Genomic DNA, 26133 nt, shown 5'->3' on the forward strand with positions numbered 1-26133 from the left:
CAATTTGGGGTCCTTCTATTTCCTTTTTCTTGTCTCATTGCTGTGGCTAGGACTGGATGAGCCATTACTGACATTTTATTATTAACTAACACTAGGGTTCACTTTTTCTGTTGCACAGTTTCATATGTTTTGACAAATGCATAATGTCATGTATCCACCATTACAGTATCATACAGAATAGTTTCACTGCCCTAAAAAGTCACTGTGCTCCACCTAGGCATCACTTCCTCTCTCCCCCTGAACCCTTGGCAACCAGTTTGTTTTTGTTTTTTTTTTTACTGTTTCTATAGTTTTGCCTTTTTCAGAATGTCATATAATTGGAATAATAAAGTACATAGCTTTGTCAGATTGCCTTCTTTCAGTTTGAAATGTGTATTTAAGTTTCCTTCATGTCTTTTAGATAGCTTCCACCCTCCCTCCTACCCTCCCTCCCTTCTTTTTTTTTCACTGATGGAGTTTATTTTTAAAAACAGATTTAGGTTTACAGAAAAATTGACTGGAAAGTACAGAGAGTTTCCATGTACCTCCCCATCCCTGCCACCACACACACACACACACACACACACACACACACACACACACACGGTTTCCCCTGTTATTAACATCTTGCATTAGTGTGGTGCATTTGTTACAGTTGATGAGCCAATATTGATACTACTAAAGTCCATAGTTTATCTTAGGGTTTATTTTTTGTTTTGTATAGTTTTATGAGTTTTACAAATATATAATGCCATGCATTCACCATTGCCATAAAATAGTTTCACTGCCATGAAATCCCCTATATTCCATCTATTCATCTCTCTCTTTCTCCCCTGAGTCCTTGGCAACCACAGGTCTTTTACTGACTCAATAGTTTGAGGCAACAGTTTGAACTGTTTCAGGTTTTTATTCTTTTGTTTGTTATCTTCATAATTCTAGATAATATACTGTAGCTCTGTTTATTGATTTATCAATTTTAGGTACCATCTACTGACTTCCTATATTAAGATGAGATGTAGTTCCCTTATACCACCTTTCTTCTCTCTGCTCTCCTCCAAGTATACTTATATTGCTGAATTCCTATCTTTATTACTGTTTCAGTCAGGGTCCGGCCAGAAAATGATTCACTATAGGTATTTTAAATAGTTACATAGGTGATGGGAGATCCCAGGAGCCAAAAAAATGATGACGACCAGGAATTAGTATCATCAGAAAGTGTTTCTACCCCAGGGCTAGAGAAACACAGAACTGTGCCTAGTAAGAGCAGGGATCACAGGAGAAGGGTCTGCCCAGAAAGGAGACAGAATCTGGGCTTATACCTCCCTTCCTTTCTGCAGTCAAGCTACTGTTGGTCAAACCACTCTGGAAGCCAGCTGGCAAAGAACCTAGGAAATGTAGTTTGGAGGAGAAATGCAGAAACCGGATCTGAGGGCAAAAAGGCATAATGGATGAAGTTCATAAGTGTATTAGTCAGGGTTCTACAAAGAAACGGTATCAATAGGAATTGGCTCACATGATTATGAAGGCTGAGAAGTCCAGACCCAGGAAAACCAATGGTATAGTTCTGGTCTGTGTCTGAAGGCCTGAGAAGCAGGAGAGCTGATGGTGTAAGTTCCATTTCAAGTCTGAGTCTGAAGGCAGGAGAAGACCAGTACCTTGAAGACAGTCAAGCAGAGAGAGTGAATTCTTTCTTACTCAGTCTTTTAGTCTACTCACGCCTTCAACAGATTAGATTGCCTCTGACATTTGGGAGGGCAATCTGCTTTACTCAGTCTACTGATTGAAATGTTAATCTTATCCAGAAACGTCATCACAGACACACTGGAAATAATGTTTAACCAAATATCTGGGCACCCTGTGGCCCAGCCAAGTTGAAACATAAAATTAACCATCACATTATGTAATTTTAAACTAGATACTTGTCTCTTTTACTTGTTTCATCAATTTTCACTTCCTACATTGTAAGATGAATGTCTCCCTTATCCTTTCTGCATTTTTTATTTCTCCTCCACCTACTATCAGCTTTGTACTTTTATTTTGTCATTGCTGTTAACATTTTTATTCCTCCCTGCAATTGAGTCCTTTTAAAATTGTGAAAAGTTTGATTCTAAAAATTGAAAACCAAAAAATGGTTTATGTTCTTATGACTATGTAAATAGTATTCAAATCTTAGAATTACTGTCCTTCTTTGCAACACTTGGACCTCTTGAATGAGGACATCCCTAGTATCTAGGTGAAATGGATTGTTTTTCTCTGTACTCCATCAATGCTTTAAACCATGCCACATTTTGGTTAGTTCATTCAGACTAAGACCATCTTATGGATTTTTTTTTTTTTTGGTCTCCAAGATTTTTTAATAAGAAATTTTTGTATTGACTTGGTCTGTTTCAGTGTCTAAGGTCTGGACTGTGCCAGGGAATGGATAACCTGGGGATGCTCCCCCACCCCCCATGTTCACAGTGTACATTACACTCCAGGTGGCCCCCAACCCCACTGCCGTCATCAATAGGGCTTCAAAAGGGGACCTCTTTATGGCACTTAATTCACATCAGTGGTATAAACACTAATGAGATGTAATCCCTGCAACACCTTGCTTTCAGCTTGAAATAAGCAGATTTTGTTAGTAACCTTTAATAAAGGTTACCCTTGGGCTTTAGCTCCACGTAAACCAGGACTAAAAACACCTCATGGGGCCACTACAAACAAGCAAACTAAAAAGGAACTGTACATATTTCATTAAATCTAAGACTATCAAGTGTATCATTTTAGTTTGTTAAAATGTGAAAAATGGCAATTAAGTTCTACATGCCAGTTTCTGAAAAAATGTGTATCTTACAATCAACAAAACCTGCATGTAAAAGCATTAGCATTATACCCACAATGTCCCAACTACCTAAATAGTCATTCTCAAGCCAGGTTGCCCTTCGAAACCACCTTAGAACACCTGCCTAGACCCTGTCCAAATATTCAAAAACTCCAGGGACTGGGGAGAAGGGGCCCAAGCACAGTACTTAGGAAATGCTCTCCAAATATCCTGTAGTTGGGAACTGCTTAAAGATATACAAGATTTTAGCTGCAACTAGAAAAGGAAAATTAAGATGCGAAGGCAGTTCTATAACTTTATTCAACAATCAGCAGTTAGTTCCCATCCACATTAACTGTAGATTTTTTAAAGTGGTGACAGGTACATAGGTAACAAACATATAGAGCTTGTTTGGTGAATCTTTATTACGTTTTCTGGACAACCACTCACGGATACGGTATGGGACATTCCTTATTCCTTTGGCCCAGACAGCTTTGTTGAGCCTGGTATCAATGTGTACATCTGGAGTTCCCATCTCCTTCATGGCAAATTTCTGGATTTCTTAGAGCGTCCGAGGGGCATGCTTCTTGAAACCCACTCCATGGATGTGCTTGTGAACGTTGATAGTGTATTCTCTGGTCACCAACTCGTTGATGGCGGACCGGCCCTTCTTCCTCTCGCCACCCTTCTTTGCGGGAGCCATCCTGCCGGGCCCTGGTTGGAAAGGAAGAGCTCGAGGGATTGTCTATCTTATGGATATTTTTTGATTTTCCTTGATTTTCTAACTGCTCTTTGTTTTCTTGCGCTCTTTTAATGTTCCCAAATCATGCCATCTATGAAGTCATCTTCGTTTCCTCCTAGAGTTGTCTCATTGAATCCTTCTTTCTCCTGCCCCAGTTTATTATACTGATGACTCAATAGTCCTGCTTTATAGCTTTCATCCTGAGGTCTTCCTTTGCTGCTGTCCTGATTTGGTTCCACAGTTTCATGGTAGCATAGCTACCTGGGAAGATAGGGAGTATTTAAGATCATGGGCTCTGGAGCCAGACTGCCCAGGGTTAGATCTTAGTTCTACAACTTACCAATAACTTAGGTAACTTATTTGGCCCCTTTATAACTCAGTCTTCTATTCTATAAGATAATAATAGCAATAGTATATACTTCATAGGATTGTTGAGTGGTTAAATGTAATAATACATGAAAAACACACACAGCACAGTGCCTGGCACAAAATAAGCACTCAGTAAATGCTAGCTATTATTAGTTATCTTCTTTCTTTATTTCTCTTCTCCTTGTTTTGTGGGAGTACATCCTCAGATGACTTCCTAATAAAGAGTGAATAGATCAGATATTCTGAGGCTTTGCATCTCTGAAAATATCTTTATTCTGCTCTCACACTTAATTGACAGTTTTGACAGGTTTAGAATTCTAGATTTTGATGACTCATTTTCCCTTCCCTTAAGTGACCCCAGACTATAACACTGTTAGAACTATCATATCTAGTTTCTATAGTGTTTCTGACTCATATTGTCACTTTTATCTTATTTTATTCTTTTGAAATGATTCACTAAGTCCAAATCACACTCAAGGCAAGGGGAACTAGGCTCCACTTTTGGAGGTCCTAAAAAAGAATTTATGAACATATTTTAAGCCAACATGGTCTGCCCTCTGGGATCAAATTATTTGCATTCATCTCACATACAAAATATCCTCACCCCATACTGAGAATCTCTCCTCAAAGTCCCAGCCCTTTATAACATCAGCTCAACGTCCAGGATGTTTCATCTAAATTAGGTCCAGGTGTGGATGAAGCTCCTCAGATGCAGTTTCTAAGGCACAGGTTCTTGAGTACACTTCCCCTCAATCCGAATACCTGTGACTTAAAGGTACAGTCAACACCCCATGATGGGACAGGCATAGGATAATCAGAATAGACACTGCTCTTCAAAAAGTAGGAAACAAGGAGGTACACAAGGTTCACTGGTCCATTGCAATTCTGAAATTCAGCTGGACACAGCTTGGCTGTTCCTTCATTGGGATGCAAAGCCTGGGAATAATTTTCCATGGCTCCAGTTCCACCCTGTGGACTCTTGATTTCATGCTTTGAGTCATTCTTCCTTTTTTATGAAAGAGCCTGTGTCTGCAGCTGCACAGTTGTCTCAGTCTTCTTACTGATTATAGTAGTTTGTGGGTCCAAAGCACTCTTTCACTGCATTGTCTCCATTCTTTGAAGAAGACACTTCTCTGTGTTGGGCTTCTGCTGAGATTGATGAGTAAAACACTCTTCAACTTCCAGTTCTGTAGTAACAAAGAGAACCTGTAGGTCCTACAGTTTACTTTGCTTTATGAGGGTATGCTTATATTGCAGAATACTGGGATTCTCCAAGACTCTACTTCTTTTAGGAAACTTTTCTGGCATCTTTTCTCAAATGTCATCTGTTCAATTTTGTTCTTAATAATTTCACCTTTCATAAGGGCTGCATCATTAATGTTATCTGTGCCAATAAAATATGAAACTATTTCAGTGGTATTGACAATATATCAGTTAGGAATACATTCAGCTATAAGTAACAGAAAGCTTGCCACCAGTGGCTTAAACAGAGAGATTTGCTCACAAAGCAGGGTGCAGGCTGCACTCCTTTAAGGCAGTAGTGTCATCTAAAGCAAGCTGCATGGAATGGCAGAGCTGCCGATTTCTTTATAACCTACTTTAAAACACTGTAAGAAGTGTCAGCAATCATTAATACTAATAATATCTTTTTTTACTGATCACTTTCCACTTGCCCTCTGCAAAGTATGTTACACAGATGAGCATTTCAGGCTCACAACAGATCTATGAGGTGGAACGGTTGATGTCATTGAACGTCATTCCTTTTCTTCTTCTCCAAGTCACAAACTGGCTGTGATATTTCTAGGGTATGTGGCTTCACCAAAATTCCTCCACAGCCTCCTTTTGCTTATCAGTGCATCAAGCAAACTTAGAGGAATTCTAGACTCCAAGGCTTTTGGGTTTTGGAGAAACCAGTCGGTCTAGCCTTTTCAAATCCATGTTAAAGATCCATGGGGTTCAGTATTCTTTCAGGATGAACCCTCTGATGGTGCTCCTGTGGGTGGATTGACTTTGTGCTTCTTGCCTCCCAGGAGGCACTGCAACTTTTGTATCTATTATAATTATCGATTCAAATGAAAACAAAGGATTTTACTTTGTCTTCTTGTTGATGTTTTCTAACTTACGCTAAGTTACCAGATTTCGTTTTATTTAATTCTTATCATCATACAACTTCTCTAACATCATTACAGAGCAATGGTGGACCGAGGTGTAGCCTCAGCTGCCGTAACTTAAGATGAGGCAGTAGCAACAGTTAGCTTGGACTCCATCCAGTCCATGGCCACGTGGGTTTGTCTGCTTCTCTCCATTCTTCTCACCTCCCAGCCCCATCAGTGGTGAGAATCTGATTAGTAAGTGAGTCTAGCAGATATGAATATAGACCATCTCACTGGTCAACCTTTGTGTTTAGCCAGGGTAGCAGGGTTAGTTCTGACAGAAGCACCTGGTTTGGGGAGGCCATAGAGCAGTGTCTGCGCTCCTCCTTGGAAGGGGGCAGGATACATTTCAAGCACTTAGGGGATTCACTGCTTCCCAAGAGCTGATGTGTTTTTGTCACCTTCGTCCGTTTACCAAACTAACATAAACTTTATGATAAAGAAAGTGGGGTTTGTGTATCCTTTGCAGAGTGGAATCCTTGTCCTAGTTTTGGGTATCTTACCAATAAGTGGTAGATTTCCTAAAAATATAGGAGTAGGACCTTAGAATCTGAGCACTTTATGGTCCTGATGGGGGGAAGGGGTGGAAGGGTCAGATCATACTTTGAGAAATTCTGCCTTAGAAAGTTATAGCCCTTTAGATTTTCAAAGCACTGTATACAACCTGGTTAGCAAAGCTCTGAAAAGTATTTGTCAGTATAAATTTAGAGCTTTTTTGAGATCTGGATCTTAGTCTCCCCTTTTTCATTACCTTTCAGTGCTTTTTCCTCCAGAGCTTCCTTTACTTCCTTTGCATTATTCCATTAGGTATTTGACCAAACTTGTCAAATAAACTTTTCCTAAAATTGAATACGAACATTTGGAAGAACACTGACATGTTCAATACCCACATATTTTATTATCTCTGGTAGGAGCTGGTTTTTTCTGTGGAGGGTGAATAAATAAACTAATGTCTTTTTTGGTCCCAAATGAAAATATCTTCTTTATTGATCAGCAAATGTATGTGCAAGGAAACATCCTAGGTACTACAAGGAAGAACAAGAAGACTGGGTGTATAAATTATATTCCATTTGTGTCATCAAAAAAAAGATAAACTATTTTTATCTGATTAATGAGGATAAGCTGTGCTTTAAAAAATAAAAGGAAAGATAGCCATGAAATCAGATAAAAGTTAAACAATAAAATATTTTTTTTCCTAGGGCAGCAAGGAGTTATGAGAAATACCATAATCTGTAAATTTTATACTAAAAAAGTTGCTGCTATATGACTTATCTTTAAAAAGTTTGCTTTGTGTAGTGCTATTATTCCTTTGTTCTTCAGAGCTGAAGACTTTTTTTTACTTCTGCTTTTAACATGAAAAGACATTTTCCCCCAATATTTTCTTCTTGCCATCTTAAAGCTGAGCGTCTAAAAAAGTGTTTTGTATATTAATTCTTTTCTCTCCATCCTTCGTACAAAACCAGGTCTGAGATTGGGAATAGTGTTGACAATTGTTAACCCAAGCCCAGTGAATTTCAATTGTCATAAAAGTAAGCATTTGAGGAGACTTTATTTATTTATTTATTTATTTATTTATTTATTTTTTTGAGGAGACTTTGAGTTCATCTCTCAGAGCTCCTTTTCTAGCCCTTGGACAGGATTCCATTGAAATCATCCATAACATAGTGGAGACCCTGTCTCTGGAAGGAACTGTCTGATTTGACCTCATATATTTATTTTTCTAGAAACCTAGGCATTGAGAGGGCTGGGGATTGGGTGGTGGGAGACAGAGACTGCGGAAGTGCAGAATATTCCAGTTTACTTGAAGCCAGCTGAGCCGAGGGAAGTTCTGTCTTGGAAGGGCTTGGCTCAGCAGGGCTCAGCCCTCACATGTGTGGAATTAGTGAAAAATATACTTATGAGAACCCACATGAAGGGTGCCTCCAGAAGTCTAAAAGGGACTTGTTCTTTTTTTTTATTATTATTAAATAAAGGGTCTTGGGGGGGATATTTACTTCACCCTTGTGTGTCTGCAGTACTTCTTCACACCAGTGACGGTGTAATTACCTCCTTGCTAAGTCTCTTTCTCCCCTTCTGGGCCACAAATTCCTCATTGGCAGGGCTAATCTTTTTATCATTAGCGTAGCGCCAGCCATGTGCAAAGTGCTCGGTAGATACTGAATGAATGCATTGTGTTTACAGAGTTCAGACAAACCCAGAACACAGGCTCCCAAATTTTACAGAAGAACTAGCTGTGTCGATTCAGTTTATGTATAACAGAAACAATCTGTAATGGAAAAAATATATATACATATATATATATATATATATATGTATATATATATATATTTGACCTCATTCTCCCAAATGTTTGATATATATGTAGATATAGATATATATATATGTATTTTTGACATACAAAATACGTAATGTGTATTTTGACATAGACTTTTTTTTTTTTTTACAGAAACCTATGTAATAAACTTCTGATGAATTCCTAGTATTTTGTGATCAAACCAATTGGCTGAAAACTTTGATCTCTCTTACGATCTGACTTGCAACCCAATGCTACCTAATAATCACTACATTACAGCCCCTTAGCAAGAGGTTAAGAGGGTGGCCTCTGGAGCCAGGCTGCCTGGGTTCAAGAATCCTACCTTCCCCTCTGACCAGCAGCAGACCTTTGGGCAAGGTACTTAATCTCCCTGTTCCTCAGCTGTAAAAACAGGTGCAATATAGCACCTACTTCATAGAGCTCTTATTAAGAATTAAGTGAGGTGACGCAGGTAAAACACTGAATTGTGCCTGCAACTTGGCTGGCTTTGAGTTAATACATGTTAGCTTTCATTAGTACTAATGTAAAAAACATTATAAAGCCTCAGTTTGCTCATTTGAAATTTTCATATCGGCATGTGCTGAAAGCAAAGAACAGCTGCAGTACATTAAAACGGCATATTAGAGTCAAACTTATTTGGGAGAGGAGGTCAAATTCACTAAAACTACTGAAAGTACAAACCGAGGGAAAATGGTCAGAAATACAGAGGATAATAGAAGGAAGAAATTAACTTTAATTCCTCCCATACACCAGGTACTACTGTGTGCATTTTATGCTTGTTTTTCTTTCAAGCAAAAATAACAATCCTATGAGATAGGCATTATCATTCCCACTTAATAGATGAATAAACTAAAGCTTAGAAAGGTTAAGAAATTTGTCAAACGTCACACATCTCTCTAGCAGAGCCAGGATTTGAACATACACCTGTTGTATCCCGCTTTCTCCACTAATCTTTATAAACACATTTGGAGGAAGTTAAGTAAATTAGTCACCCCTGGAGGAACTGATCATAGGATTGTGAAATCCCAAGGTGGAAAAAAAAATCAATTTAAGAACCTGGTTTCGTTCACCTTTGTATTTCTCCTGGTGTACAGCAGAGATGTTCAATCTTTGTGAAATGAATAAGTTTATGAATGAATGAACAAAAGCAGGAATTCCTTTACTCCTGTGATTAGATGGTTTAGTTTGGCTGAGGATCTCAGGGCAACCTGGCTGACATCTGAAGCCACTGTATGTGCCTCCTCTTCTAAATGCCATAAGCAGGTGAAAGAGAAGGTTATCTCATATAACTGTTGTCTCAAATTACTTGTAAGCCAGTTAAAAAACAGACTTCATGAATGCAACCACGGGGAGTCATTTAGAGGTTTAAACCCTTCCTCCACCGGCCCTAGAGACTTGCCTTCCTAGCGTCTCTCTGTATTGGAATCCTGCAGGCCAACTGCAGACACCTCTTCCAATTTATAATGGTATCAGCTATGTTGGACTGCTACAACATGACAAAATGGGTGGGGTTCTAAAAATTAAATATTCAAATTCCCTTTTATCTCCTAAACACCTTCATAAGGTTTAAGTCTGAGGTTTTACTTAGATAAACTGCAGAGCTGAAAAACAAAACAAGACAAAATGGAATAACGGACACAGAATCAGAGATAATACTGAAATAAGGACAGGATAGGTGGGAGCAAATGGGGGAGATAGGAAAGTGGGGGAAGCACCCAGAGAGTCTTTAAATGGAAGTTCAGATTCTAGCCAAGGCGGAGAGTTGGCCCATGCTTCCTTTGTACCAGAACTCCTGGTAGCCGGGCACTATCTGCTTCCCAGCTGTAGGATAGATCAGCTGCCCCTGCAATCACGGGGGAAAACACCACTGAGAGAATTTGCTCATTCTCTTGCCCTGTAATGCTTACCCCCTGGCTGGTATTGCTAAAAGCACCTATGTTTCTCATGATAGAACAGGTAGGTTTACCTCTGCCGGACTTTGCTTGCTTTCTCCTTCTCAGTTCGTTGATCCACCCATGGCTTTATTCAGACATTCAACAAAAATTTATCGAGGACCTCTTTGTGCCAGGATCTGTTCTAGAGGTGAACCCTGCCTCCCCGTACTGACAGGTTGGTGGGTGATGCTTATGTTCTGTGCTTGCATCTACTACATCAGGGGGTCATTCCGTAGCCTTCTGTTGCTTTTTCATTGTCATTTGGCAGGTGTCTGTCTGAGGCTTTTCTCTCATTGCGTACAGGGTGGAATTCAGTGCTTTGGGGATATGAATGATTATAGTGAACGGACTCCTGGATGTGTCTGTTATCTTGGTGAATTGTACGCATTTTTTTCAAAAGCTAGTTTACTTTTGAGCTAGATTTTTTTTTTTTTTTTTTTTTTTTTCCTTTTCTTAAATCCCACAACGTCCTTCTGGAGCACGCCAACGCCTGGGATGGCTGGAGCCGGAGCCCTGCCCACTCAACTCCCCCTCACACTCCCCTGTGTTGAGCTGGATATGTTAAACAAGGCGAAACAAACCAGAAGGGGCTCATCAAAATTACCAACGGATCGACGAACATTCAGTGGCTTTTTGTGGAAAGCACTGGTCAAGGGACAGAGTTGTGGGGTGAGTCCCCATGCTGCAGGGCTCTTTATTCCGATTAAAGTGCAGCCAACCTGGACCTTGGAAGGTGTGGCTTAGAGCAAGCTCTGAGAACACCCCAGCCCCGCCTCCTCATTTTCCTGTTTTGCCCCAGAGAGCCACAGCGCCTGCCCAGGGTTGTTCAGCTAATGAGTGGATACAGCTGGGAGGAGCCTGTGTCCTCATAGTCTGTCGTCTGTCCAGCGTCGCTTTCTGCAGATCCATTTGCCTGGGAGGGCTTAGCTCTTCTTGGGCTTTTATTGGGTTTTGCTGTAGGAATCTAACGCTAGGTAGGTTTCTCAGGTAGTTGGAGCTGGGGGAGGGGCCGTGACAACCGGGTGGGGTGAGAGGCAGGGAGACGTGGAAGGAGAGAGGACCCTGAAAGACCAGGACAGTGGGCCTGGGGGATACTCTGCCTCCTTCCATTTTGTTCCAGGCTGGTCTTAGTGAGGTTTTCGGGGCAGCCTGGTCTTGAGCGCAGAGGGTAAGGGATGCCTTGGGTGGGTACCTGCCAGTCTGTGGGAAATGTGTGTGTGTGTGTGTGTCTGAGGGAGGGGAAGAGGCTCACAGTGGAGGGATGTGATATTTATTCTGATTCCCATTCAAGTCATCTTCAAATGTTTCAAATTGTAGAGCATTTTTCTTAAAAAAAAAGTTAGTCCTAAGTAGTAATAACAATAACAATAATAAATAACACTGGGTCTAGGAATTGATGTTCATTGTTTACAGTGATTCCTTCTAAATATGTTTCTTTGATTTTAGAAGTTGGCTTTGGTCTCCTCTGAATCCTGGAAGATGTCATGGAATATTAAAGATGGTTTGGAATGGAACCTTTATTGGTGTGATTTTTGATTCGTTTCACAGGTCGAACATTCTGGCCGGAGACATCTGAAATGTAGTCAAGTGAGTTACGCCAGCCAACGTGGGATAGAGAGCAAGGCGGAGTGGGGTGAGTACGGAGAGTGCAAGGTTTAGACGCTGAGTTCACAGCACAACTACCAACCCGCTGTGAGGATTTGGGCAAATCAGGGTTCTTTCCATTCTGAAGTTTCATGATGCAAGTTCTACATGAATTCTGTACAATCAAAATTCATGCCCGCATGAATAATTCAGAAAAGAGGGTTTCGGGTGGAGCTATTCAGGCAGACATTGTTCATCTTTCAAGTCAGTGATGGAAAATGATCAGAACTCCAGAATCATATGGCTGAAGTTCAGAAATTTTATTCATTCACCATGAAGACATTTTGATATTGAATTTAATGTTGTCCAGGCTTAGTTCTTCTATTTTGGTCACTTTTTAGTTAAAATGTTAGTTAGATTAGCAATGCGTTTATCTTAGTTATAGCAGAGCTAACATCTGAGTAGAGACTTCGTCAGAAAATTAATAAGGTTTTTCTGTTTATTTTGTAAAGAATAGTCATCGATTTGCATAAAATATGCCTTGATTATAGTGACCAGCACGTGAAAGAATATTGTGAGCCTAGGATTCTACTGTGGAACACAGGGTTTGTTACATTGAAACATGATTATGAAAATTGCAACTTTCTTACTCCTGATGGTTAAAAGAAGAGGGATAACTTACTTGAAATAAATTATTGCTGTTGAAAATTTAAGTGTAAAAAATCAGATTCTAATGCATTATTGTGCTAGTTGTTCTTCATTATGCAAAGTATTGTGTTAGAGATGGAAAAACGAATCTCTCTTCTTGAGAAAAAATAATATTCAAGAGTTCTTTGATCGTAAAGGGCCCCTGGAAATTTCACAGAAAATCCTCTTTTCTGTAGATTTGTTCATTGTCTCACTACCTCATAGACCTTTTTCTCACATTTTAGCTTGGTGTTCTAGATCTGAGAGTTAGGGTGCTGCCTCCTTAAAATACTTTGAATAAGTCTTTTCCTGTATGATTGTTCCATGTTCAGAAAAAACAGATGTATTTCAGATTTCTATTATAGACCCACTGTTATGATGATTGGCGCATGTAAGCTGTGTTTACCTTTTCTGGAGAGCAAATTGGCAGTAAATATCCAGAACCTTGAACTGCTGCTTATACCCTTTGGCTCAGTAATTTCACGTCTAGAATTTTGTCCTAATGCCATAATCAGAGATGACAGATGAAATTGGTGTACAGAGATGCTTGTGTAAGAATATATGTAAGAAAATTGGAAATAAATGATGTCCAATAATGGGATGGTAATTGAGTTACAATACACCCACACAGTGAAATTTTATGTAGTCATTTAAGTCATGTTTTCATAGCATGTTTAGTGCTCTGATGTTAAACGAAAAAGAGCAGCAGTATGTAAAGTTATATAGAAGATATATTCCCAGTTTTATTTATATATTCAATCAAATACCTCAAAGTCTTGAGGTATAATTTACAAACAGTAAGATTTTCCCTTTTCAGGTCTATATTTTGATTAGTTTTGACAAATGTATGTGGTCGTGTGATAACCACCACAATCAAGATATAGACTCTACTACCCCAAGAAGTTTCTCTTGCCCCTTGGTAGTCGGTCCTCTCCCTCTACTCCCAATCCTTGCAAACTATAGTTTTGCATTTTCCAGAAAGTCAGCTAAATGGAATCACACAGTGTGTTGCCTTTTGCATCTGCTGCTTTCACGTCTGAGACTCATTTATGTTGTGTACATCAGTGCTTCACTCCTTTTATTGTGGAGCAACATTACGGTGTATGGATGCATCACAGTTTGTTCATTCACCAGTCCATAGACATTTGGATTGTTTCCAGTTTCTGATGATTATGGGCGATTTGTGTACAGGACATAATGTTTTTACTTCTCTTGGGTAAACATTTTAGGAGAAGGATTACTGGGTTGTGTGATGAGTGTATGCTTAAGAAATTGCCAATGTCTTTTTCAAAGTGTCTGTACCATCTTGCATTCCTACCAGCAACGAGAAGTCCAATTGCTTTGAATCCTTGAAGCTCATGGTATTGCCTATTTAAAAATTTCAGCTGTTCTAATAGGTGTGCAATGGTTTCTCATTTTCCTAGTGACTAATGTCAAGCATCTATTCGTGTACTTATAAGCCAACCATGTATCTTCCCTAGTAAAATTTAAATCTTTTAAATCTATTTCAATCTTCTAAAATTAGTTGTTTCCTTATTATTGAGTTTTGAGAGTTCTTTATATATACTGTATACAATTCCTTTGTCAGATATGTGATTTGAAAATATTTTTACCAGTTTATAACTTATCTTTTCATTTTCATAATAGTGTCTTTTAAAGAACAAAAGTTTTAAATTTATCAACTTAGCTGTTTTAAATTTTATGTTCCATGCTTTTTTATAATACATTTTTTGTTTAGAATAGTTTTAGATTTATACAAAAAATTGCAAAAACAGCACAGAGAGCTCCCATAAACCCCACACCCAGCTTTCCCTCTTATAAATGTTCGTATGATTTATTTGTTAAAACAATGAATATGGCTTATGTTTTTTGTGACCCATCTAGGAAGTCTTTGCCTGTCCCAAAGTCACAATGATTTTCTGTTTTATGTAGAAATTTTATAGTTTTAGTTTTTCAGTGTAGGTCTATGATACATTTTGAGTTAATTTTTGTGTATGATCTGAAGGAATGTTGAGGTTCATTTTTTTTTTTTTTTTCTGTGTGGGCATTCAGTTGTTACAGCACTATTTGCTCAATGGAACTTTTAATTTAAAAATATACATATATGCATATATATAAAATGTATGTATATATATGTATGTATATAGTAATGTATATATTATTGAAAGATGTGCTTGAATGGTGGTTTCATTTCATTTTTTACCTTGGATATTTTCTGTATGTCTCTGCAATTCTACAAGCGTAAGTTTTGAGTGAGCACAGTGTGGGGAAAAGTGATAGTGAAGGTAAATGAAGTAGAAGCAGAGACTGAGAGAAGCTGGCCTCTGAAGGAGAGATCAGCAGGTTGTGTTGCCGGGAGAGTGATGGGTACTCAGTCACCCGTTTGTCAGTTTCTGAACTACCCTGCAGAGCCTGCAAGCCCTGCCTCTGCCGTGGTTCCTCTTTTACTCTGTAGTCTAGTCAGTCCAGTGGCTGAGAATCCTGTGGTTTTTACTTCCACTTCCACCCTTACAATAAATACCCACTACTCTGTTTATTGCAACCCAAAGGAAACATACCAGCCAACCTAGGCACATAGAAAGCCGGCACCTCTTTACGGGGTAAGGATGAATGACTAAAGAAAAACACGTACCCCCCCCCCAACAAACAAACAAACAAACAAAGAGTTTGGCCTCCATTGTGAAATTAGAGCTATGTCTTTTATTACAATATTGAATTTCTGGTGCTTGTAAATATATTGCTAAGATCAAGGGATAACATATTCATATATTAACCATTTATTTATTTTTCAATTTGATTTTCATATTATTCCAGCTCAGAGACCAGAGATCTGGAAACAAGTGAATTCCTGTCGGGGCTGGAGAGAGGGTTGCAGGTAGAACATTTCTGAACATAGGCCAAAACTCGTACTTGTGACACTGATTATCAGAGATGGCAAAAGCGTCACCAAAGCTGAGTCTGCGTACATGAGACATAGCATGTCATGGTTAAGATCGTGGGCTGGGTCTAAAGGCCATCTCTGGGACTTTCTTAGGTATGTGACCTTGAGCAGGTTCCAAAGCCCCCGTAAGCCTCAGTTCCTCCTTGTGCACACAGGGGTGATTGAGAGGTGTCTATCAGGTAGTGTGCCTGGCACAGAGGAAGTGCCACTTCATGTCCTTGCTCCCTAATAGTCCCCAGTGCTCATGCCAGGCGCCCAGAGGCCTTGTGTTCATGCCTGAACTTTCAGGCTAATTGTTCACTTTGCAGTGAAGGCCTCCCGTTTCACTGAGCCCTTGAGCCACCCCATCTGTTTAGCCATCTCTGTCTCCCTGTGTGGGTTCCCGCCTCCTTTTTAAGACCCTTAATTAGGTTTGGGTGATCGAATGATCAGTACCACCTGAGCATCAGTTACTAGCAATAAATGTGGCTCCTCTGAGTAGCTATGGCATACTAATTATTTCCACATAAAGGTGGTTTTCTGCAGCTTTGATTATACCTAAAATAATGCTAAATTATACCCAGTGCATATTTAACATTTTTTGGTTTTTTGTTTTGAAATCATTCTCCTCGGGTTCATGTGGTCAATCCAGAAACATCTGCAGTGACATTGGGGATAAAATTCTTTCGTTCTATTTGTTTTTCCAATTTTTAACTCCAGTGCATTTTTTTTAGCATCCCACTGGGAAGTTTAACATCCCATTGTTTCTTCTGTTTTCTGGCTCATGTTTCCTAAATAGCCAATTAATTGTCTAATAGGCAGTATCTCTGGGAGGTTGTGGCTCTTTGCCAGGTATTAGTATTGTCATGCCAGGCCTAGCGTGTTAATTATTTCACTGACTTTCCCTCCAGGTCCACAGGACAGAGGCAACAGGCCAAAGAAGCTACTGAGTTGAAACAGCTAGAAATTCAATTCAACTAGGATTAGGTTAGCACCTGCTAGAGGCAGTGTGTAGAGTGGTTAGGGCAGGAGACCCGGAAATGAACCACAAGTAAGCACAATGGACTGGGTATGAGAAAAAAATCCCACTATTTCCAGCACTATAATCAAACTTTCCTTATTTTCGTTATACGATGGTATATTTAACATGCTACAAATACATAACCTTTTGGAGGCTTATTTTAATTTTCACATTGGGTCTCAGTGTTGGGGATACCATAGGGAGTGGTGTACTTGCCCAGTCTAAAGGGAGGAGAGCTATTTAGATCTGACTGATTTTTTTATAAGGTTTTGTATAATAGAAATATTTCATAATTAATTAATTTTAAGAATATATTTAAAGATTGTAATTGGGAGGAAATCTAGTCAGGAGTCACTACAATAGTCCAGGAGAGGGGAAAGTGACAGGGATTAGAGTGGGGGGAGGAGATGGAGAGATGAGAACAGATTTGGGGTTTTTTAAAAACGCTTTTTGTTGGACTTCCCTGGTGGTGCAGTGGTTAAGAATCCGCCTGCCAATGCAGGAGACACGGGTTCGAGCCCTGGTTCAGGAAGATCCTACATGATGCAGAGCAACTAAGCCCGTGCGCCCCACCTACTGAGCCTGCGCTCTAAAGCCTGTGCTCGGCGACAAGAGAAGCCACCGCAATAAGTCTGCGCACTGCAGTGACGCAACTAGAGAAAGTCCGCGCACAGCAACAAAGACCCAAAGCAGCCAAAAATAAACAAATAAATAACTAAATTTTAAAAAATGCTTTTTGTTGTTTAATTCACAGACTGTAAAAAGAACAGCTTTTGGTGTATAGTGCTATGAGTCTTAACAAATGTAGAGACTCATGTAAACCGCCCCCCATCATAACGTAGAATAAATCCATCTCCCCTCCCCCAAGAAATCCCTCATGTTGTAGTCACCCCTCCCCCACCTCTAAGCCCTGACAACCACTCATCTTCATCCCCGTAGCTTTGCCTTTTCTAGAATATCAGAGAAGTGGAACCTTGTTGTATTTAAATTTTCGAGGCAGATTTCCTTCATTTAGCATAATGCGTTTGAGATATATCCATATTATTCACATATCAATAGTTCATTCTTGTTTTTTCCAAGTAGTATTCCATTATATAGATATAGCAGAGTTTGTTTAATCATTCACCTCCTAAAGAATATTTGTGTTGTTCCCAGTTTTTGTCAATTATGAATAGAACTACTGTATACATTTATGTACAGGTTTTTATATGAATATAAGTTTCACGTCTCTAGAAAAAACAGGTAGGTGTAGGATTAACGGGTCATATGACAAGTGTCTGTTGAGCTTTATAAGAAACTGCCAAACTATTTTCCAAGGTGGTTGTACCATTTCGCATTTTTACTAGTGATGCGTGAGCATTGCAATTGCTCCGCCTCCTTTCAAGTATTTGGTATTGTCTTTTAAAAAATCATTTTAATGGGTGTGTAGCAGTACCTCATTGTGGTTTTAATTTGCATTTCCCTAAAGCCTAATGATGTTGAGCATCTTTTCACGTACTTAAATGTGTGATGTTCTGGATATGAGACCTTTGCTGCATATATGATTTGCAAACATTTTCTCCCAGTCTGTAGCTTGTCTTTTTGTTCTCTTAGTGTCTTTGATGCAACAAACATTTTAGTTTTGATGAAGTTCAGTTTATTGAAGTCCGCTATTAAATAAACCCAATTAAAGCTTTTGACTTCAGACATAAAATGTGTGCTCTTTGTGGCATGCATTTGCTATTATATATTTACTAGCATCAGAATGTTTTCAGGCTTGTTGCTTATGGTTGCACAAGTTGTGCACTGCACAACTCTAGGAGGTATGATTGTTAAGGACCACAATGTATGGCAACCCCAAGAGCCATAAAGTGTACAACTTTTACAACCATCCATCATCTCTGCAGTGTCTTCTTTACTACACAGATTGCCGTCATTGCTGTGGTTCTGTTTTACTTCTCCTGTCATTTATTTGTTATTACGTGGAATGTATATTGGAGGTATATTTAAGAAGCTCCTCTATATGAACCATCTAAAGCTAACTTCTTCATACTGACTCTTCCTCTCCTTGGGGTTCCAGCAACATCATGCTTTCAGGATGGCTTCCTCAGCTGACTCTTTCCATCAATTCACATTTATGGAAATTGGAAACTCCCTGCGCTTAGCCAGTTTTCACTGTCTAGACAGCCATGGTTTTGAAACTCACATCTAAACAAATGACTAAAAACCTAAGATTTGTAGCATCATCCATTACACTACTCTGGATTTGCATTTTTAAAAAGCAACAGCATATAAAAAAGGGAGAAAAAGCAACAGACTATAAAGACAGAGATGCCATTTGCAGGTAATATTCTGGCTGTGAGTAATACATTATTAACTCCAGTAGCTCTGAGTAAACTGTGAGGTGGCACATGGCTTCCCCCTGACCATGTGAGGTACCATTCAGTGGTAGAGATTTTTATATTCTGAATAGTTGACTGGTTGTACTTTCTTGCTCCCAGTTAAAGATGGGATCACAAGCTGGTAGTCGGTCAGCAGTGAGTGTCAGGGCAGAACCAGAAAAGCTTCAACAGAACAGAATTGTTCTCAATGTGCTGCTATGTCGTCATCTTCATCAGTTAATACAGGCTCTAAAATGCTGCACTGTGTGAGGCAGGGTTAGGGAAGGAGGAACAGACGTCCTATTTATGAGTTGTTTTTACTCAAAATCAGGCTGATGATGTTTTCGTCTAGGGAAAGTGCAGAATCTGATTGTATCTTGGGAAAGAATATAAGTTAACTGGGGAAATTGTTAAGGAGGGTAGCTTGGAAGGTGTGGACTTCGAAGGCTAAAGGTTTGGGAGGAGTGGGTGTGTGTATGGTCAGGCCACTCAAGATGGCTGTTCTCTTGCTCCCTGTACATCCCCTGCTCAGCCAGTCCCTACTTCACTTACACCCTACTCACATGACTATCCAATCCTCTTAATCATAGGGCTTAATCAGTAACTATCTACATGCTTGCCCCCTGCCCCAGCCGCTGGTTTCCCCGGTAACTGATGAGCCAACCTGATGTCAATTCCCCCTATAAATGGTAGCCTCCTTCCCCCCTGAATAGCAAGGGTGGCTGCCGAGTCTTGCCCACCGTCTGCCGTACGCGGTGGCATGTTGCTCCAGGGCTTTGCTTCGGACTTGTAAGATTCCCTGTCCATTAAACCACTGCTGTCGCTGTCTCTGTTGCTGTCTCCGGGCATTTTCTTCCGTCTCATGGCTGGGCAACTACAAGGCTTGTAGGACTGCGAAGTGCAGCCCAACAGTGTGTAATATCACAGGTAGGTAAAAAGATCGTGTAAGAAGGGATTACTGCTTGGAGGGTCCAAAGAAATGGCTAGAGGAATAAGGGAAGGGAATAATTTATTTGAGGGGCCCTTGATCCTGCTCTAAGAAGTGATGAAATAAAAAAAGGTAAAACCAGCAGGTCTTCTGTTTTGTACGTAAGCCCATGAAGATACTATAGGGAAGGTGATCTTCCCTGGATGTCTTCTACCTAGCTGGCTTCTTCATAATAAGCTACGGAATGATTTCAGAAAGCATCCAGTTTTCCACCATTACATATGATGCTAGCTGTAGGGTTTTTGTCTTGTTTTATAGAAGTTCTTTATCAAGTTGATTAAGTCTCAACTGAATGATTTTTTTTATGAATGGGTGTTGGATTTTGCCAAATGCTTTTTTTTTTGCATCTGTTGTTAAGATCATATGATTTTTCTTCTTTAGCCCTTAGATGTGATGGATTACATTAATTGATTTTTAAATCTTGAAGCAGTCTTGCATACCTGTAATAAACCCCACTTAGTCATGGTATATATATTTTTTATATATTGTTGGATTGATTTGCTAACCTTTTATTAAGGATTTTTGTATCTATATAAATGAAGGATACTAGTCTGTAGGTCCCCTTTCTTAAAACGTCTTTATCTCATTTTGTTCTTAGCTGGTTTTATTAATGCTGGCCTCATAGAATGAGTTAGGAAGTATTCCCTTAGCTTTATTTTCAGGAAGAGATTGTAGACAATTAGCATCATTTTTCCTTTAAACGTTTGGTAGAATTCACCAGTGAAACCATCTAGGCCTGATGCTTTCTTTTTTGGAAGGTTATTAATTCTTGATTAAATTTATGTAATAAGTATAGGCTTATCCAGATAATCTATTTCTCCTTGTGTAAGTTTTAGTAGGGAGTGTCTCTTAAAGAATTGGTCCATTTCATTTAAGTTATCAAAGTTTTAGATATAGAGTTGTTCATAACATTCTGCTATTATTCTGTTGATGTTCATGGAATCAGTAGCGATCCTTTCATTTCTTTTTTTTTGTGGTTCAAATTTTTTTTTAATGTGTCTTTATTGGAGTATAATTGCTTTACAATGTTGTGTTAGTTTCTGTTGTACAACAAAGTGAATCAGCTATAAGTATACATATATCCCCTCCCTCTTGAACCTGTCTTCCATCCTCCCTGTCCCACCCCTCTAGGTTGTCACAAAGCATCGAGCTGATCTCCCTGTGCTATGCAGCAGCTTCCTACTAGCTATCTGTTTTACATTTGGTAGTGTATATATGTCAATGCTACACTCTCACTTCGTCCCAGCTTCCCCTTCCCCTTCGTGTCCTCAAGTCCTTTCTCTGTGTCTGCCTCTTTATTCCTGCCCTGCCACTAGGTTCATCAGTACTGTTTTTTTAGATTCCAGATATGGGATCCTTTCATTTCTGATATTAGCAATTTGTGCCTTTGTTTTTTTTCCTTATATAGCCTGGCTATAAGTTTAACAATTTTATTGATCTTTTCAAAGAACCAGCTTTTGGTTTCTCTATTGATTTCCTTTTTATTTTTATTTTTTAATTTCATTGATTTCTGCTCTAACTTTTATTTCTTCTGCTTGCTTTAGTGTTCATTTATACTTTTTCTCTAGCTTCCTAAGGTGAAACTTTAGGCTACTAATTTTAGATCTTTTCTAGTGTATGCATTCAGTGCTATAAGTTTCATTCTAAGCAATGCTTTCACTGAATCCCACACATTTTGATAGGTTGTATTTTCAGTTTCATTTAGTTAAATACTTTCAAATTTCTCTTGAGACTTCTTCTATGACTCATGTGTTATTTAGAAGTATGATGTTTAATCTCCAAATATTTGGGGATTTTTCTAGCTGTCTTTCTGTTACTGATTTCTAGTTTAATTCCAGTGTGGCCTAAGACCATAGTATGATTTCTATTGTTTTAAATTTGTAAAGATGTGTTTTATGGCTCAGAATGTGGTTCTTATTTTGAACAAATATTTACCTATTAGATCAATTAAGACTAAGAAAAATACAAGACTTTATTTTACCTTCAATTATTCCTTCTCCAGTACTTTTCCTTTCTTTATGTAGATCTGAATTTCTGTCTGTTGCCTTTTGGTGTTACAGGTTATTATGTGATCTCAATTTTCTGATGGATCTAAGAAAAGTCACTGATTTTCAGTCTGTTCAGTTTTTATCTTGTTGTGAGGATAGGAGTGATGACTTCCAAGTTCTTTACATGTTAGATCTGACAATAAAAGGCCACATTGTATTTTTTTATGACTCACTTTTAAAATTTACATACAGAAAAATTCACTCTTTTGGTATAAAGTTCTGTGGTATAAACAGATACAAAGGTTCTGAGTCCAAATCTCTCCTTTTTATAAGGATACTATTCATACTGGATTTAGGACTCACCCTAATCCAGTATGACCTCATCTTAATTTAAAATCGCATCTGCAAAGATTCTGTTTCCAAAACAGGTGACCTTCTGAGGTTCCAAGAACATGAATTTGGTGGTGGTAGTGAGAGGGGCACAATTCAACTGAATACATTTTAGCACTGAAAGGAGGAAGTGATCGAAACGGTGCTTGGCCAGAAAGCTTCAGGACATGTGATAGACAGAATGTCCCCTCTCCTCCTCTGGCCCCAGCAAAAGTGTTCACATCCTAATCCCCGAAATATGTGTATATGTTGCCTTACATGCCAAAAAACAAAAAGGACTTTGCTGACATAATTGAGTTAAGGATTTTGAGATGGAGTGGTTATCCTGGATAATCTCTGGAGATATGCAGTGCAATCACAAGGGTCCTTATCAGAGGGAGGCAGGAGAGTCAAAGGCAAAAGGAGATGGAATGACAGAAGCAGAAGTAGGAATGATGAGCTCTGGAGATGGAGCAAGGGGCAATGAGCCAAGGAATGCCAGCAGCAGCCTCTGGAAGCTGGAAGAGGAAAGGAAATTGATTCTTTCTGGAGCTTCCAGGAAGAACACAACCCTTCTGACACCTTGATTTTAGCCTCCTAAGAGTCATTTCGGACTTCTGACCCCCAGAACTGTAAGACAATACATTTGTATTGTTTTAAAGCACGAAGTTTATGGTCATTTGTTATAGCAGCAGTGGAAAGAGAGCTCGTTCAGCTGGTTCCTGTAGATAGAGTGAGTCCTGGCTGTGGATGAAGAAGAGGTAACAGTGGAGAAATGGAGGAAAGGACTGAAGAAAAATCATGCAAGAACTAGTGAGCGTGCATCTGGGGCAAATGAGAAGTCAAAGAAAGCTTTTGTGCTTCTGCGCTGTTAAATAGGCATGTGTTCTAATTTGGGAGATGACTTAAAAATTTTTTTTTAATTGAAGTATAGTTGATTTACAATGTTGTGTTAATTTCTGCTGTACAGCAAAGTGATTCAGTTATACATATATACATACATTCTTTTTTTAATATTCTTTTCCATTGTGGTTTATCATAGTATATTGAATATAATTCCCTGTGCTATACAGTAGGACCTTGTTGTTTATCCATTTTATATATGAAAGCTCACATCTGCTAACCCCAGCCTCCCACTCCATCCTCCCCCAACTCCCTCCCCCTTGGCAACCACCTGTCTGTTTTCTATGTCCATGAGTCTGTTTTCTGTTTCATAGATATGTTCATTTGTATCAGATTTTAGATTTCTTTAGGAGATGATTTAAAAAGGCAGGCAGATTATGTTTAGGCCTGAAATTTTAAATAAAAATGATTTAAGTTTATAGAAGAGGTGGTGTTTTCTTAAATTAATGACTGAACTTAGGATGGACATGCAGTTTTTCAGATTCAAAACACTCCCAAGTGATCTTCATAATCATGTTCTTTCCAGATGGCCTCCCACAGATGCCCTTGTTCACTTTACAAAACACCAGCATGTTGAAAGGACCTCTCAACATTTTGTACTGAGGGGTGTTAAAGGCTCACTTTGGCCTGGAGAGCTAAGAAATATATGTAGCCAAGCAGACACTTCATAGGTGGGATGATCCCCAAAAAGGACTATTTACCCAGGAGCATAGAAAAATGTCAGGGTAGGAAAAAGAAGTTGGACATTACCACTCATTATCGAGTTTGGATCAGACTCTGGGTTAAAAATAAACTCTCTGCCGGCCAGCTCATTCTGTCATGACCCCAGACTTCTTAGGAAACAGTAATGCTGGAACTCTTTTTTCAAAGACATAGCAAATTATGAGAACATCATGCCAAACGGGGGATAAAAGATCAGATGCCCAGAAAAAGACTTCAAAACCATTTAAAAATTATAAAAACAATCTTTTATTTGAAAAATAAATGGTGATAGCTACAAGTTTCTTTTAACACTTGATTTTATTTATTTTAAAGAGGAACACTATTTTAAAAGGCAAAGGAGATTCTAGAATTGTGTCCCCAGAGATTCTTGAAAAAATAAAAATGAGACATTTATCCACCTGGGATGGATACAGGAAGTCACTGCCCACTCAGGTAAATAGGTGAGATCAGAGCAAAACTTGGCAGCCAATGGTTTTGAAGTCCTTTTCTCCAGTTAGAGACCTTCAAAAAATGCTGATGCCCAAGCCCCAAACCCTGATATTCTGGTATAATTGTTTGAGAAACAAGACTAAATGGGTCTGGAGTTCCTTGAAAATGAGAAAATTCCTTGATTGACAGAAATTTTCTAGTTACGGTGACTTAATTTTAATAAAATGATCATATTTATGATCACTTTAATTTTAATAAAATTATGATCACATTTTATAATTATTGTCAAAATCTTATCAGTATGACCACTTGAGTGAGCCGAATTCTTTGATTTCATGTAGCCAGCGTTCATCACATACTAAGTATGCAGCCTTACTCTTAAGAAACTGCAGTTCAGTAGAGAAGTGAGGCACGTAAAAAAGGGAAGAGTTCTCATGCCTTGCGATATGTACCAGCATAGAATTATGTTTAAATTAAAGGAGTAGGAGACAGGGAGGAGAGGTTAGCTTTATTCAGGGTCGGGTTGGGGTGATGTTGATACAAGAGAGGCTTTTGGTCGTAGCTGAGTTTGGAAAGCCAACTAGGGTTTGTGAGGTCGACAAACAAAGAGGGCATTTCCAGACCCAGGGAAAGCGGGTGAAAAAGCATAGACCTGAGACAGCATGTTTAGCAGATGATCATTCATTTTGCTGGAGGGTGACATTTGGGAGACACAGCAGGATTTGGGGTTGGCAGAAGGTAGGAGATGAGGCTAGAGAGTCAAGCTGGACCCAAGGATAAGGCTCCCTTTCAACAGGGGCCACATCCTAGAACCGTTGGCCAACAGTTGGAGGGTTCTAAGACATGGGACGTGAACAGACTTGCTTTTTTGCAGGATCCCTCTGGCAGTCCTGGGGAGGAGGAGTCTAGGAGGAGTGAGACTGGAGGCAGGGAGACAAGTAATGAGGGTGCTGCCAAACCCAGGCAGAAGAGTTGAACTAAAGTGACTAGAGAGCAAGGGCTAGATCTAGACTATATCAGGGAGGCAGGATAAACAAGACCTGGCCAAAGGGCGATGGATACAAAGGAGATGGGGAGGCAGGTTGACTTCCAGATTCTTTATCTGACCAGGCAGATGACTTATGATACCCATTACACACTAAACACCGTTGATTTTATAGACTCAGTACTACAGGAACAGACGTCTTCGGCTTAGCTCAGCAGCATGGAGAGGGAACTGTGTTTCTGCAGGTCTCCCCAGCCTCCAGTGTGTGGATGGGGGTATAGGGGTGTGGAGTTTGTGTACAGGTGTTCAGGGTAGCATATTGGAATGAAGTAACGCCGTCTGCTTTAGTTGTGGTCAAATAAAACAACATAAAATTTACCATTTTAACCATTTTTAAATGGACAGTTCAGTGGTATATAATATTGTTATACAACATATATACCACTGTAGTGTGTATGTATATACACATACACAGTGTATATATACACTGCATATGCAGTGTATATATACACCGTTAATATATTAAGCATATTTACATTGTTGTGTAAATATTACCACCATCCATCTCCAGAACTCTTTGCATCTTGCAAAAATGAAACTCTATACCCATTAAATAAAAATTCCTCATTCCCCTCCCCCCCAAGACCTGGCAGACATCATTTTACTTTCTGTCTCTCTGAATTTGATGCTTTAGGGGTCTCATATAAGTGGAAATATATAGCATTTGTCTTTTTATGACAAGCTTATTTCATTTAGTATCATAACCTCAGGGGTCATTCATGTTATAGCATATGTCAGAGTTTCCTTCCTTTTATAGCTGAAAAATATTCCATTGTATTGTATACCACATTTTGTTTACCCATTCATCCATCGATGGACACT

At 39.2% G+C, this 26133-nt stretch overlaps 1 pseudogene; it reads right to left on the bottom strand.

Annotated features, from left to right (window-relative positions):
- Window positions 1–501: 501 nt before the first annotated feature.
- On the bottom strand, window positions 502–3485 carry LOC133096138 (large ribosomal subunit protein eL31-like; annotated as a pseudogene).
- Window positions 3486–26133: the final 22648 nt, after the last annotated feature.

Source organism: Eubalaena glacialis, chromosome 8, assembly GCF_028564815.1.
Source record: "Eubalaena glacialis isolate mEubGla1 chromosome 8, mEubGla1.1.hap2.+ XY, whole genome shotgun sequence".
Classification (NCBI taxonomy): domain Eukaryota; kingdom Metazoa; phylum Chordata; class Mammalia; order Artiodactyla; family Balaenidae; genus Eubalaena; species Eubalaena glacialis.